Consider the following 11147-nt stretch of genomic DNA (forward strand, 5'->3'; position numbering starts at 1 on the left):
AGCGAAGGAAAAAAATAGATATCCTCATCGACTCTCACGCAAAGGGTATGCACGCTTTGCTGAAGAAATTGTAAGTATTTTTAAAATATATTTCCTCTAAGAACCCTCTAATTGATTCACATTAAATTATTTCACATTTGTTATTTGATTTTTCTTTGTTGTAGGGGACTGAATTATGTGATGATAATGACATCAATAGAGCTATTATGTGGAAGAAAGGACGCGCCAACAAAGGAGGAGAGTTTGAAGGTGAAGATTTGGTGGACACAGTACACAAGATTGTAAGTAAATTTTCATGTTCTTCTGATAATGACTTCAATATATCTTCTAGTTTTCGAGAGTAAAGTTGCATGCATGCATACCCTTTGCGTGAGGAAGCCAAGGCAAGCAGTGCAATGAGGAGTTTAACAGCCATTCCTTGCATAGCTTGAATTCTCAGTACTAGAGCATGTATTGAGGAAGTAAATGGTGAATGAATGCATTGAGAGATTAGAGGTGACGGGTTTATATAGAACAGATGTGGACTTCAATATATCTCCTTGGCACTTTTTTTTATTATATAGAGCTGTGAAGGGTTGTTGGAGAAGATGGTTTCGTGAGGGAAGGAAGACCTTGGTCACAGTAAGAACACATATGGTTTTGGCAGAAGGGTGGTTGATGGTGTAGTTGGGCAACAAAAATCCTATGAAAGAAATGGCTTGTAGTGGGGGAAGAGTATTTGCCAACAAGGAACATAGGAGACATTGAAAAAAGGTACTATATAAGGAAATTATAAACTATGTATTTATATGTCATACCCTATATGTCTAGAAAGTGAGTGCTCTATTCATATTATTTTCTCAGAACATGATGTTGGTGCAATTGTGCCTCAAGTGGTCAACGTCAATGGAGATGTATCACATAGGGTTTAAGTTAGGGTTGCATACAATGGAATGAAAGTAGTGGTGAGGCATTTGGCCAATCGTAGGAAGGGTTGTAGCCTTTGGACATGTGGAAGATATGGAAGATGTGAGGTCTTGAGCAAGCTAGCGAAGTCCTTAAAGGGTAATGATCTTATAAATATGTTAAACTGTAATTTTGGGGTTCACGTGAATGGGGCAACATTATCCAAGAATGATGTGAGTAAATTTGACTTGTAGAGGACCTTCGATCTAGTAACATGAGTTTCTTGTTGTAGTTGATGTCCAAGCTCGATCCCAAAGCTTTACATAGTGTTACGGAGGTGTAAGCGAGCAAAATTGGAATCTTTAAATAGATTGAGTCCACTAGTGTTCAGTCAACTGTTGAGTTGTCTACAGACTATTTGTTCGTGAATAAAATGCACTCTATTGTACTTGAGTTGACTAAATAAGGAATCCAATTGACTAAAGAGAATTTGAGTCAATTGAAACTTTAGTTAGTTGATTTTTAAACTGTCAATAAGAGATGCATGAATTTTTATTTGAATTTGAGTCAATTGAAGTAGATTTCAATTGTCAAGATAAGTTCAAAAAGTATTATTGGTTAGCTGCAGAGTCCTCTTTATACAAACAATGAGCATGTTTCTTCTTAGAATAATGCATGAAAAATCATATTTGATTTCTAGCTTTGTTTGGCCGAGATAAATGCAACTTAGTGCTATCAAAAGGCTTCTTCTACAAGGTCTTTGTACGTGTGGGTTTATATAGAACAGAACCGGCCTGGACATCAGTATTTTTTAAACCAATATTGCATATCCTTGGTAATTATCCTTGGTAAAGTACTGATAATTCTTTTTAATGTTGCATTACAGGATGAATATATACAGCAAAAGAGGGAGGGTAAGCTGCAATGCGAAGGAGCAAAAGAGGATATTCTTACCAAGGCACTTGAAACTCAGGAATATTCTGGGCGTGTCCGGGGTATCGGAGGTCATATCAACCCAACAATCTATTTCAATGTTGGTAGAACAAGGAAGAAATATGATGTTACCCTAGATATAATCGCTGAGCATAAAAGGGAGCTGAAGGAGGCGAAGATGCAAATTTTAGAACAAGATGTACGCATCCAAAAACTTGAAGCATTAATGCATAAAAGGGGTGCATGGGACAATTCAATTGATGACAAAGGCAGTTGCTCGGTGAAGTTTCATCAGAAGAATATTGAAGAAGATGACGTACAGATTGTGGGTAAAGACGAAGTTTTATGGGTAAAATACAAGTTATAGTGATATTCATTATTATTATAGCATTATAAACTAAATATAATCAACATGTTTTTTTTAATATTTTAGGGTCAATCAGTTGCATTGACATTGGAATCTTGCTCAAATATTGCTGCATATGGTACAATTGTTTGTTTCAATGGCATGGAAAAAATGCTTCATGGTATTCCATTTCCCAAGAATTGCATTCGAGTCTCCATTGATCAAGCAGTGGACAAATCCACTCCTTTGCCATATCCAATTCCAAGTGAATGTGAAGTAATTGGTGATGCCATAGGAACTGTTGTGGCTTGGCCTGAACAGCAGATTGTGAAGCAAGATGAGGTATATGAGCTATTATATTTCTAATTATATTGTCACTTTATTATTATATTTCTAATTATATTGCCACTTTATTATTATTCAACCTAGCTATCTAACTTGTTTATATTTGAAATTATTAGAAGCCTAGAAGGAAGAAGTTTGAACGAAAAAAATCAAAACCTACTTTGTCAACAAGTGTACCAAGAGCATTACATATGTTATATTGTTACAGTAAGCATGCTCTAGATGGAGGAAAATGTATATCAATGTGCTTAGATAATGAAGTGTTTGATGAAGATTGTGAACTTTTTCTTGACCTTGAGGACATCAATTCTTTGTATCATTTGGAGGCAATTTCAGGAAATTTGATCGTTGCCTACATATGGTAAGTAAGTTTATTTAAGCAATTTCAGCAACTTTTTCATCACATGTTTGCTTCCCAATTTTAGCAACTTATTATGGTTTATTGTTACAATTTCACCAACTTATTATGAGTGATCATTATTTTTTAATCCACATGATTGTTTTGTTAGTAAATTTTATTATTTAGTATCTAAATATTATTTTCTCAGTTGCAACTGCATTGCTTTACTTATGCTGGGAAATTACTGCATTGCTTTATGTTTGCTGGGAAATTCTAATATCTAGCAAGACAGAAAATCCCTGATTTGAACTGCAAGAAGTTTACTAATATTGTTGTGTGAACAAGTTTACTCTTGAAAAATTCAACTTCTAGTAATTTTCTCATACCATGTTATTCTCATACATTTCTGGTATGTTTAATATGCAAGACTGTTCATAGTAAGTTCTCATGTATGGATGTTACTATCATCAGCCATAACTTAGTGTTATGAGTGATCATTATTTTTTCCAACTTATTATGAGTGTTTTGTATCTAAATTTTATTATTTAGTATCTAAATATTTTTTTTCTTTGCAATGATAGGTGTCTGTATAAAAAGATGGTGAAAGATACCAAGACAAAGAAATTCAGATTTATGAATCCTCACAAACTCCCATATCTGGCAAAAACGGCACAAGACAAATCAGTTAAGCTTGAAACCCTGAATCAAAGGGCAACTCTTTTAGCAGATAAGCTGACAAGTGCATCAACAGATCAACTAGTGTTAGTGCCATGTAATGTCGGGTAAGCAAGAAGTAAAACATCACTTTCAATTGCTTCCTTTCGATAATTTATTCAATTTTATGATCTAATCCTATGTATATGCCTAGTTTCCATTGGAATCTTAGTGTTATTGAACCTTACAAGGATGCTATTTACTGGATTCCCTAAGTTGCCGCATTCGCGATGATGATTCAAAATACGTAATGGAAATGTGAGTTCAGATTTCTTTTAGTAAATATTTATTATAATAAAAATCTTATTTAACAAATATTCTTAACGTATGAAGGGCCTTAAAATTGTTTAATTCAACCAAGGGAAGGAAAGGTAGGAAAAATGTTAAGTGGGAAGTAGTTAAGGTATGTGTACTTTTGTTTAACATATATTGTAATGTGTATAATTTTCATTAACAATTTGACTCTAATTACTATATATAGGCTCCTCAACAACCGGATGCGAAACAATGTGGTTTTTTTGTGATGCGCTTTATGAGAGAAATTATTGAAGAAGTTGAGACTATTGAGAGAGATTCGCTGCAATCAATAGTAACATTATTTAGCTTATCTCAAATTATTTGACATAAACTATTTAAAATTGCAAAGTGATCAGTGTTGATTATTTTTCCATTAACATAAATTGTGTATGCTCACAGTTCACAAAAATAGGGTACTCTCGTGAACAAATTGATGAGGTTCGGTCCGAGTTGGTGGAGTGCATACAAGATCATATTTATGAATAGGTATGGAATGATAGTTGCCATAATTCTATTTAGATTTAAGTTCATGGAATGGTGGTTTTTTGGTGGAATCATAGTTAATGCCAATTTTTTTGATGCAGTGCATAGTTACCAGATCGACCTTGAGCAGTTGACCCCAAAGAAAAGTTGTCACTGAAGTTTAAAAACTTGTGAAAATTTTTAGTGAATGATGATGTTTTGTGAATGATGATGTTTTGGAAAAATTGTCACTTAGGTGAAAGGATGTTTTTTGGATTAATATGCAAGTACAAAGCACTGTATTATATGTTATTCTGTAAAGTTCTGTCAGTGTAAATTATCTAGTTTCTTTATCAAGCTTTTGTTCCACTATTGGGTTTGTTTTTCTAATAATTACTCGTGTAGCAAAATACTGAGCAAGAAGCTGTAGATCTTATAATCAGGTAAAGTAGAAAAAGTTAACTACTTCATTATGCTTTCATCTTAGTATTTGTATATTTGATTTGTCTTCTTTGAACCAGCTTCAAGTCAAAAAGCCAGATCCTCTAGATAGCTGTTAAAAATAAGGTATTATTTGGTTTGTCAGTGATCTTAATATTTGGTAATATTTGGTCTTTGATGCTCACGACAGAGTTCCAACGCTGCATGATTACCTTGTTCAAGCAGATTGCTCGCTGCCTCAGTAGCTCGCATTTTCAGGTTTGTTTCATCATTGATATTCCTTCTTTTTAGTGTTCTATATTAAAAGGAAATACTAACTGTCGATGAGATTGTTATCCTCTTGCTTGAACATGAACCAAAGTATTAGTGTTCAAGCAGATTGTTCTATATTCCTTGCTTGATGTGTTTAAGGCATTCAAAGCTATTGGCCTCATCCGGTGGGTGGCTGTTCAGAAGACTGCTCGTGAGGGGATGCAGTGGGTTTCAATTGGCAATGAGGTGACATAGTAGGTTTCAACCGACAAAGAGGAACACATGAGGTGTTAAAGGCGGCAAGCGGTGGTGCAGTTCATAGGAGCATACCAGTAGTTTTGTTCTTTTTCGTGTGCCAGTTGGCAGATGGAATGAATTTTTTTCCCTGTGCCAACCAGCATGGACAAAATTTAAAACTTCGAGGCTTCTAAAGTTGTTGGTCTCTTCCTGATCAATACTTTTAATCTTCCATCTTAACTAAGGTAATATTTCTTCGCCATTTCGTGTTCTGGTGTTTGGATTGCTATGGATGGAGAAGTTGTGCAATAATTCAGAGTGATGCCACCGTTGGGATTCGAGGTGATAAGTTGCAAATTTCTAGGCTAACCAAAACAATGTGGGTGCTTCTCATGTGGTGTGGTAGGATGTCTTAAAAAGAATAGGACAGTAAGATGAGTAATTTACTTTTTTTGATTGCTTGATCAGATGGCCTTTGGACAAATGCATAACCATAAAAGATGGATAATTCAGAATATTGGTTATTAGGGAGAAAGGTGATAGAGATCTCATTTACGATGAGCCACACAATCTTTTCAAGAAAATAAAGTTCTTATGTGCTTTATATTAACTTGGTTTTTCTCTAATGATTTCTATCTGTTTGTATTGCAGGTTCTAAAATATAGTAAGCATTGTAGAGTCTGTGACAAATGCGTTGATGGCTTTGATCATCATTGCAGGGTGAGGGTTTTCTCCATTCACAACCTTATATGTTTTGTTATCTTGTAGTAATATGCAGTATTCATCTTTCCTTGTAGTGGATCAATAACTGCATAGGAAGAAAAAATTACAAAAGGTTCTTCATCCTCATGGTGTTTGCTCTTCTCTTGGTAAGCACAAATATTTCCTACCATTCCAATAGTTGTATTCATTAATCATAGTGATTGACACTATTTTCTTAGTGTAGATTTATCATCTGTGTGCATCAACTTAGAAGATACTATTTTCTTAGTACGTGAAGGACCTGATACATAGAATGCATTTTATGTCAGGTCCTTTTCATTCTGATTGACTATTGATTGGTCTCCATGCTTTGTGCACCTTGGGCCAGCTTATTCTGCAGTGGGCTGTTGGGATGCTTGTGCTGATACTGTGTTTTGTTGAGAGAAGGAGATTTTCTGCTAAAATTGTTTCAAAGCTGGGTAGTAGCTTTTCCTTGGCACCCTTTATCATTGTGGTGGTGAGTACTCAGAAGAGAAAATAAATGAAAATCACACATCATAATGAGGATTTTTCAAGGTTCTGATACTAATTTGATAATGTCTCTATAATGCAGGCTGTGTGCACTTTATTAGCCATGGTTGCTACTCTTCCAGTTGCACAACTTTTCTTCTTCCATATTCTTTTAATAAAAAAGGTACACTACTTTCATATTTCTACTTGTGACACAGCAAACACTACCAGTTACACAGCTCCTACATTTATATAAAACAAACCTATGTATCCGGTCAAATATCTCTATTTCAAGGAATATATCTTTTATATTTTCAAATTCTTTGCATTCATCCATACACTGAGCATTACTGAAACTTATTATCCAACTGAACTATTACAGCTTGTTATTTAACTGATAGATTTTCCATAGTGGAAAACAAATAGTAGAATTTGAACGATATGGTGTTGTTTATTCATCAATTCTGGAGAAAATTGACACTTTAACTAGCTCATGCTACTCTACATGGATGCGCTTACAGGGAATCAGCACCTATGATTACATTATTGCTTTGAGGAAGCAAGATCAGGAGCAGGAGCAACTTGCTGTTGGTGGGCAGCAAAGTCCGCAAATGTCCCAAGTGAGCTCTTTTACTGGACTAAGCAGCACCAGTTCTTTCAATCAATTCCATCGCGGTGCATGGTGTACTCCGCCAAGATTATTCCTTGAGGATCAGGTATCATACTTTCATTATTTAGAAAGTTATTGTGAATGTAATTTACCATGGTTAAGATTATTTTTGAAAAACCTTTTAATAAGATTTTTTTTACTGTACGAGGCAAATCCATTTAATTAAAAGTTTTTTTTTGGTAAAAAAGCCTAGTTGTAAATCTTTATCAAGACTTCATTCATTTCTCCTTATTCATCATTATCGTATTTTTGAATAAAAATTGAAATAACAAATGTAATCCACTTGCTTATTGTACACTTGGTTCAATGGTTAGCGAACTTAGGTGTGTGCTGTTTGAATTTTGTTTTCATGCATTGACCTCTTTAGATGATTAGCCAGCGGAACTTCTCCGTCAGGGCGGCGAAGAGGAGGAGAAACGCCCGTAAGGGGCCCCAGCAGAACGCCCGGCTCGACCTGTCTCGGATCCTCAGGACGGAGGCCGCCGTCCTCGGAGTCGAGCGCAAGGCCGGCTCTGCCAAGTTCACCCGCCTCTGGCCCAGAGCAGTGCTTGAGGCGCTCGATAATTCCATATCCGCTAACCAATGGGAATCCGCTCTCAAGGTACTCCGACCCTAATTTTTCCCCTTTCTACAGCGAAATTGATTGCTTACGTCCTCAAAATTTGTTCCCCTTGTCTAGGGATTCAATTTGACCGACCCTAATTCTTCTGATTTATGTTGTAATATAACTGATAGCATTGCAGTTCATCTGACTAATGAGATTGTAGGGTTTCTGTATACTATAGATCTTTGGACTGGTTCGGAGACAGCATTGGTATCAGCCAATTTCCCGAACCTATGCAAGGCTATTAACCATGCTGGGCAAGTGTCGACAACCTGATCATGCAACTTCACTTTTCAGAGTGATGCTGTACGAGGGCCTCAAACCAACGCTTGATGTTTACACATCACTTGTTGGCGCATATGGTCATAGTGGCCTGCTAGACAAGGCAATTTCTACACTTGAGGAGATGAATGCAATTTCTGATTGTGAACCAGATGCTCATACATACACCGTCCTCATTAGCAGTTGTTGCAAACTTAGGCGCTTTGAGTTGATTCCGCAATTGCTTATGGAAATGTCTTATTTGGGGATCGAGCCGAATACAGTTACTCATAATACCATTATAGATGGTTATGGGAAAGCTAGGATGCTTGAGGAGATGGAGAGTCATTTGTCAACTATGCTTGAGACTGGAAAATGCTTGCCTGACATATATACAATGAATTCCATGCGATGGACACCAACAACAGGGGTTAGTCAATGATGAGGTTTTGTAAAACTTGTGTGTTTGAAAAATTATTGTCATGAAGTTAAGGATAACTTGTATGATACAAATTTAATTTGTGGATCAATATGTATACATTTTGTTTGTATAATATAAAGTTTTATTTATTTGTTAAATAGTCTTCTTATAAAAATGATTGTGGTTGTGGATATTCAATTATATGTAAATTTTGAGTATTTTTATAATTTTGGTTATTAAAAAAACACTATTTTTTATAAATTTAAAAAGACAACGTTTTTAAGTAATAAAAGACAACGCTTAAAAAATAATGTCTTTGAGACCAACCACAACGCTTTTAAAGCGTTGTCTTTGATATGTGCATTTTTACAACAGCATCTTTAACAACGCTTTTTAAGAACGAATAGACAACGCTTAAAAAGCGTTGTCTTTGTGACCAACCACAACGCTTTTAAAGCGTTGTCTTTGATATGTGCATTTTTACAACAGCATCTATAACAACGCTTTTTAAGAACGAAAAGACAACGCTTAAAAAGCGTTGTCTTTGTGACCAACCACAACGCTTTTAAAGCGTTGTCTTTGATATGACTTTCTACAACACCATCTACAACATCACTTTTTAAGTACATACGACAACGCCAAAAAAGCGTTGTTGTTTAGCTTTTTTCTTGTAGTGTAATGCAATAAGACTAGCATGTAGGTCAACTCGATGGCTTGATCTCACAAGTCATGGATATAGAGATATCAAGTTGACACATGGATATGCATTGGAGAATGTATACTGAATGACCCGCCAGAAGAAAGTATTATATGAGTGTCATATACTTTCTCATGTGGCTATTAGTATGACTACTAGTCCTTAGACCTGAAGTCACCATAGATCCCTACATAAGGGGTTATGTACTTTGGTTTCGTCAAACATCACCCGTAACTGGGTGGACTATAAAGGCGATTACTGGATATGTAACAAATTATGCAGAGGGATCTGAGTGATGTAGATGGAATCTATCCCTCCTATATGACGGGAGTGACATCGATATTCTTGATAGAGTGAGACCACGAAGTGCATGACCATGCCCAAATGAGTCAATATGAGATATTGAGCTCATTTGATTTAGTGAGTCTACTTGGAGTTCAAGATTTAGATTGGTCAGAGGATGACACGGTCTATTTCTCACATTGATCAATCTAGATGTCTAGGACAGAAGGACACTTGTCATATATTATGAGAAGTCACAATTAGTAGTCACAAGGTGATGTTGGATCTCAACATTCTTGTAACTTGGGTAGTAATGATGTGTTGCTAGATACCGCTTATTACATATGCTCCTAAATGGGTTTAGAGGCTTTGCGAACGTTACAAGAACCTTTAGGGTCACACACTAAGGACAATTAGATGGAGATTAGGTTCATATGATGAACCTGTTAGAATGTATACTAAAAGCCTAGCTTTTGGTATAAAACATTTATCTAGAAATAAGAATCACAATGGTCAAATGTCTATATTTGTGATAAATGTAGTTGTTCAATTAATTTATATTGTAGATAACAGGGTGTGTGGTGTCACACACAGAAGATCATGTTATCAGTACCTTATAAATTATAAACAATAGCTCACGATCAAAATGGAAAGGAACAAACCATTAGAAGGTCGTAGTGTAATTAGGTATAAGTTTATCTTGATTGTATAATTACACTAGTACACTTAGAGTGTATTGAGTAGGACCATTTGAGGTCGTTTCTTTTATACTGATTTTATAAAGAAACAAAGACCTCCGTTATTATGGAAGTGTGTGCTCTTAATCCTAATATAATAACAAGCACATATATTTGATATCTATTTCTTTAATTTATCAATGGGTGAGATTTAGTTCGATGAATCAATAAGCCCGATAAGTTGGGAAATTGTATCACTTATAGTGTGTGTTTTTGAATATAGAAGGAAACTATATCCTAGAGATACTAGGTTGATAATGTCCTCAAGAGGAGCTCATAAGGATTGTCATGTTAAACCCTGCAGGTGGACCTAGTCCGACATGATGATAAGGTTGAGTGGTACTACTCTTGGACTAAGATATTAATTAAATGAGTTGTTAGTAACTCACTTAATTAGTGGACATTCGATATCTTAAACACAGGGAGACTAACACACTCATGATAAGAAGGAGCCCAAAATGTAATTTGGGATTGGTGTGGTAGTTCAATAATAGTTCTCTAGTGGAATGAATTATTATTGATAAAATTAAGTTGTGTGTTCGGGCCGAGCACGGGATGCTTAATTTTATCGGGAGGCCAAAACCAATTCCTCCTCTCGGTCCCTATCGTAGCCTCTTAATTATATAGTACTATACCCACCTATACCCACCTTCTTACCCATCCTATAGGGGCCGGCCAAGCTAGCTTGGAGACCAAGCTAGGGCCGGCCATGGGTATGTTCATAGGTGAATTCATGTGGCCGGCCCTATTAAAATAAAAAGGAATTTTAATTTTAAAATTTTTCTTATGTGGATAATATAATTTAAAAGAGAGTTTAAAAATTTAAATCCTTCCTTTTATAAGATTCTACAAAAGATTAAGAGAAGAGTTAAAATCTCTTTCCTTATTTGTAGATTAAAAGGTTGATTTTAATTTTGGTAAAAACTTTCCTTTTAATTATATTCATGATTTAAAAGAAAGTTTAAAATTAAAATTCTCTTTATTAGTTTCTACAAAAGATTAAGAAAAGAT

The 11147-nt window shown here is 35.4% G+C and overlaps 1 long non-coding RNA gene across 1 annotated transcript; it reads left to right on the top strand.

Moving 5' to 3' along the window:
• Nucleotides 1-6436: 6436 nt before the first annotated feature.
• Nucleotides 6437-7156, top strand: LOC122039891. The gene is made up of 3 exons (XR_006128424.1): nt 6437-6471; nt 6568-6648; nt 6986-7156. It is a non-coding gene; the product is annotated as an uncharacterized LOC122039891 (long non-coding RNA).
• Nucleotides 7157-11147: the final 3991 nt, after the last annotated feature.

Source organism: Zingiber officinale, chromosome 2A, assembly GCF_018446385.1.
Source record: "Zingiber officinale cultivar Zhangliang chromosome 2A, Zo_v1.1, whole genome shotgun sequence".
NCBI lineage: Eukaryota > Viridiplantae > Streptophyta > Magnoliopsida > Zingiberales > Zingiberaceae > Zingiber > Zingiber officinale.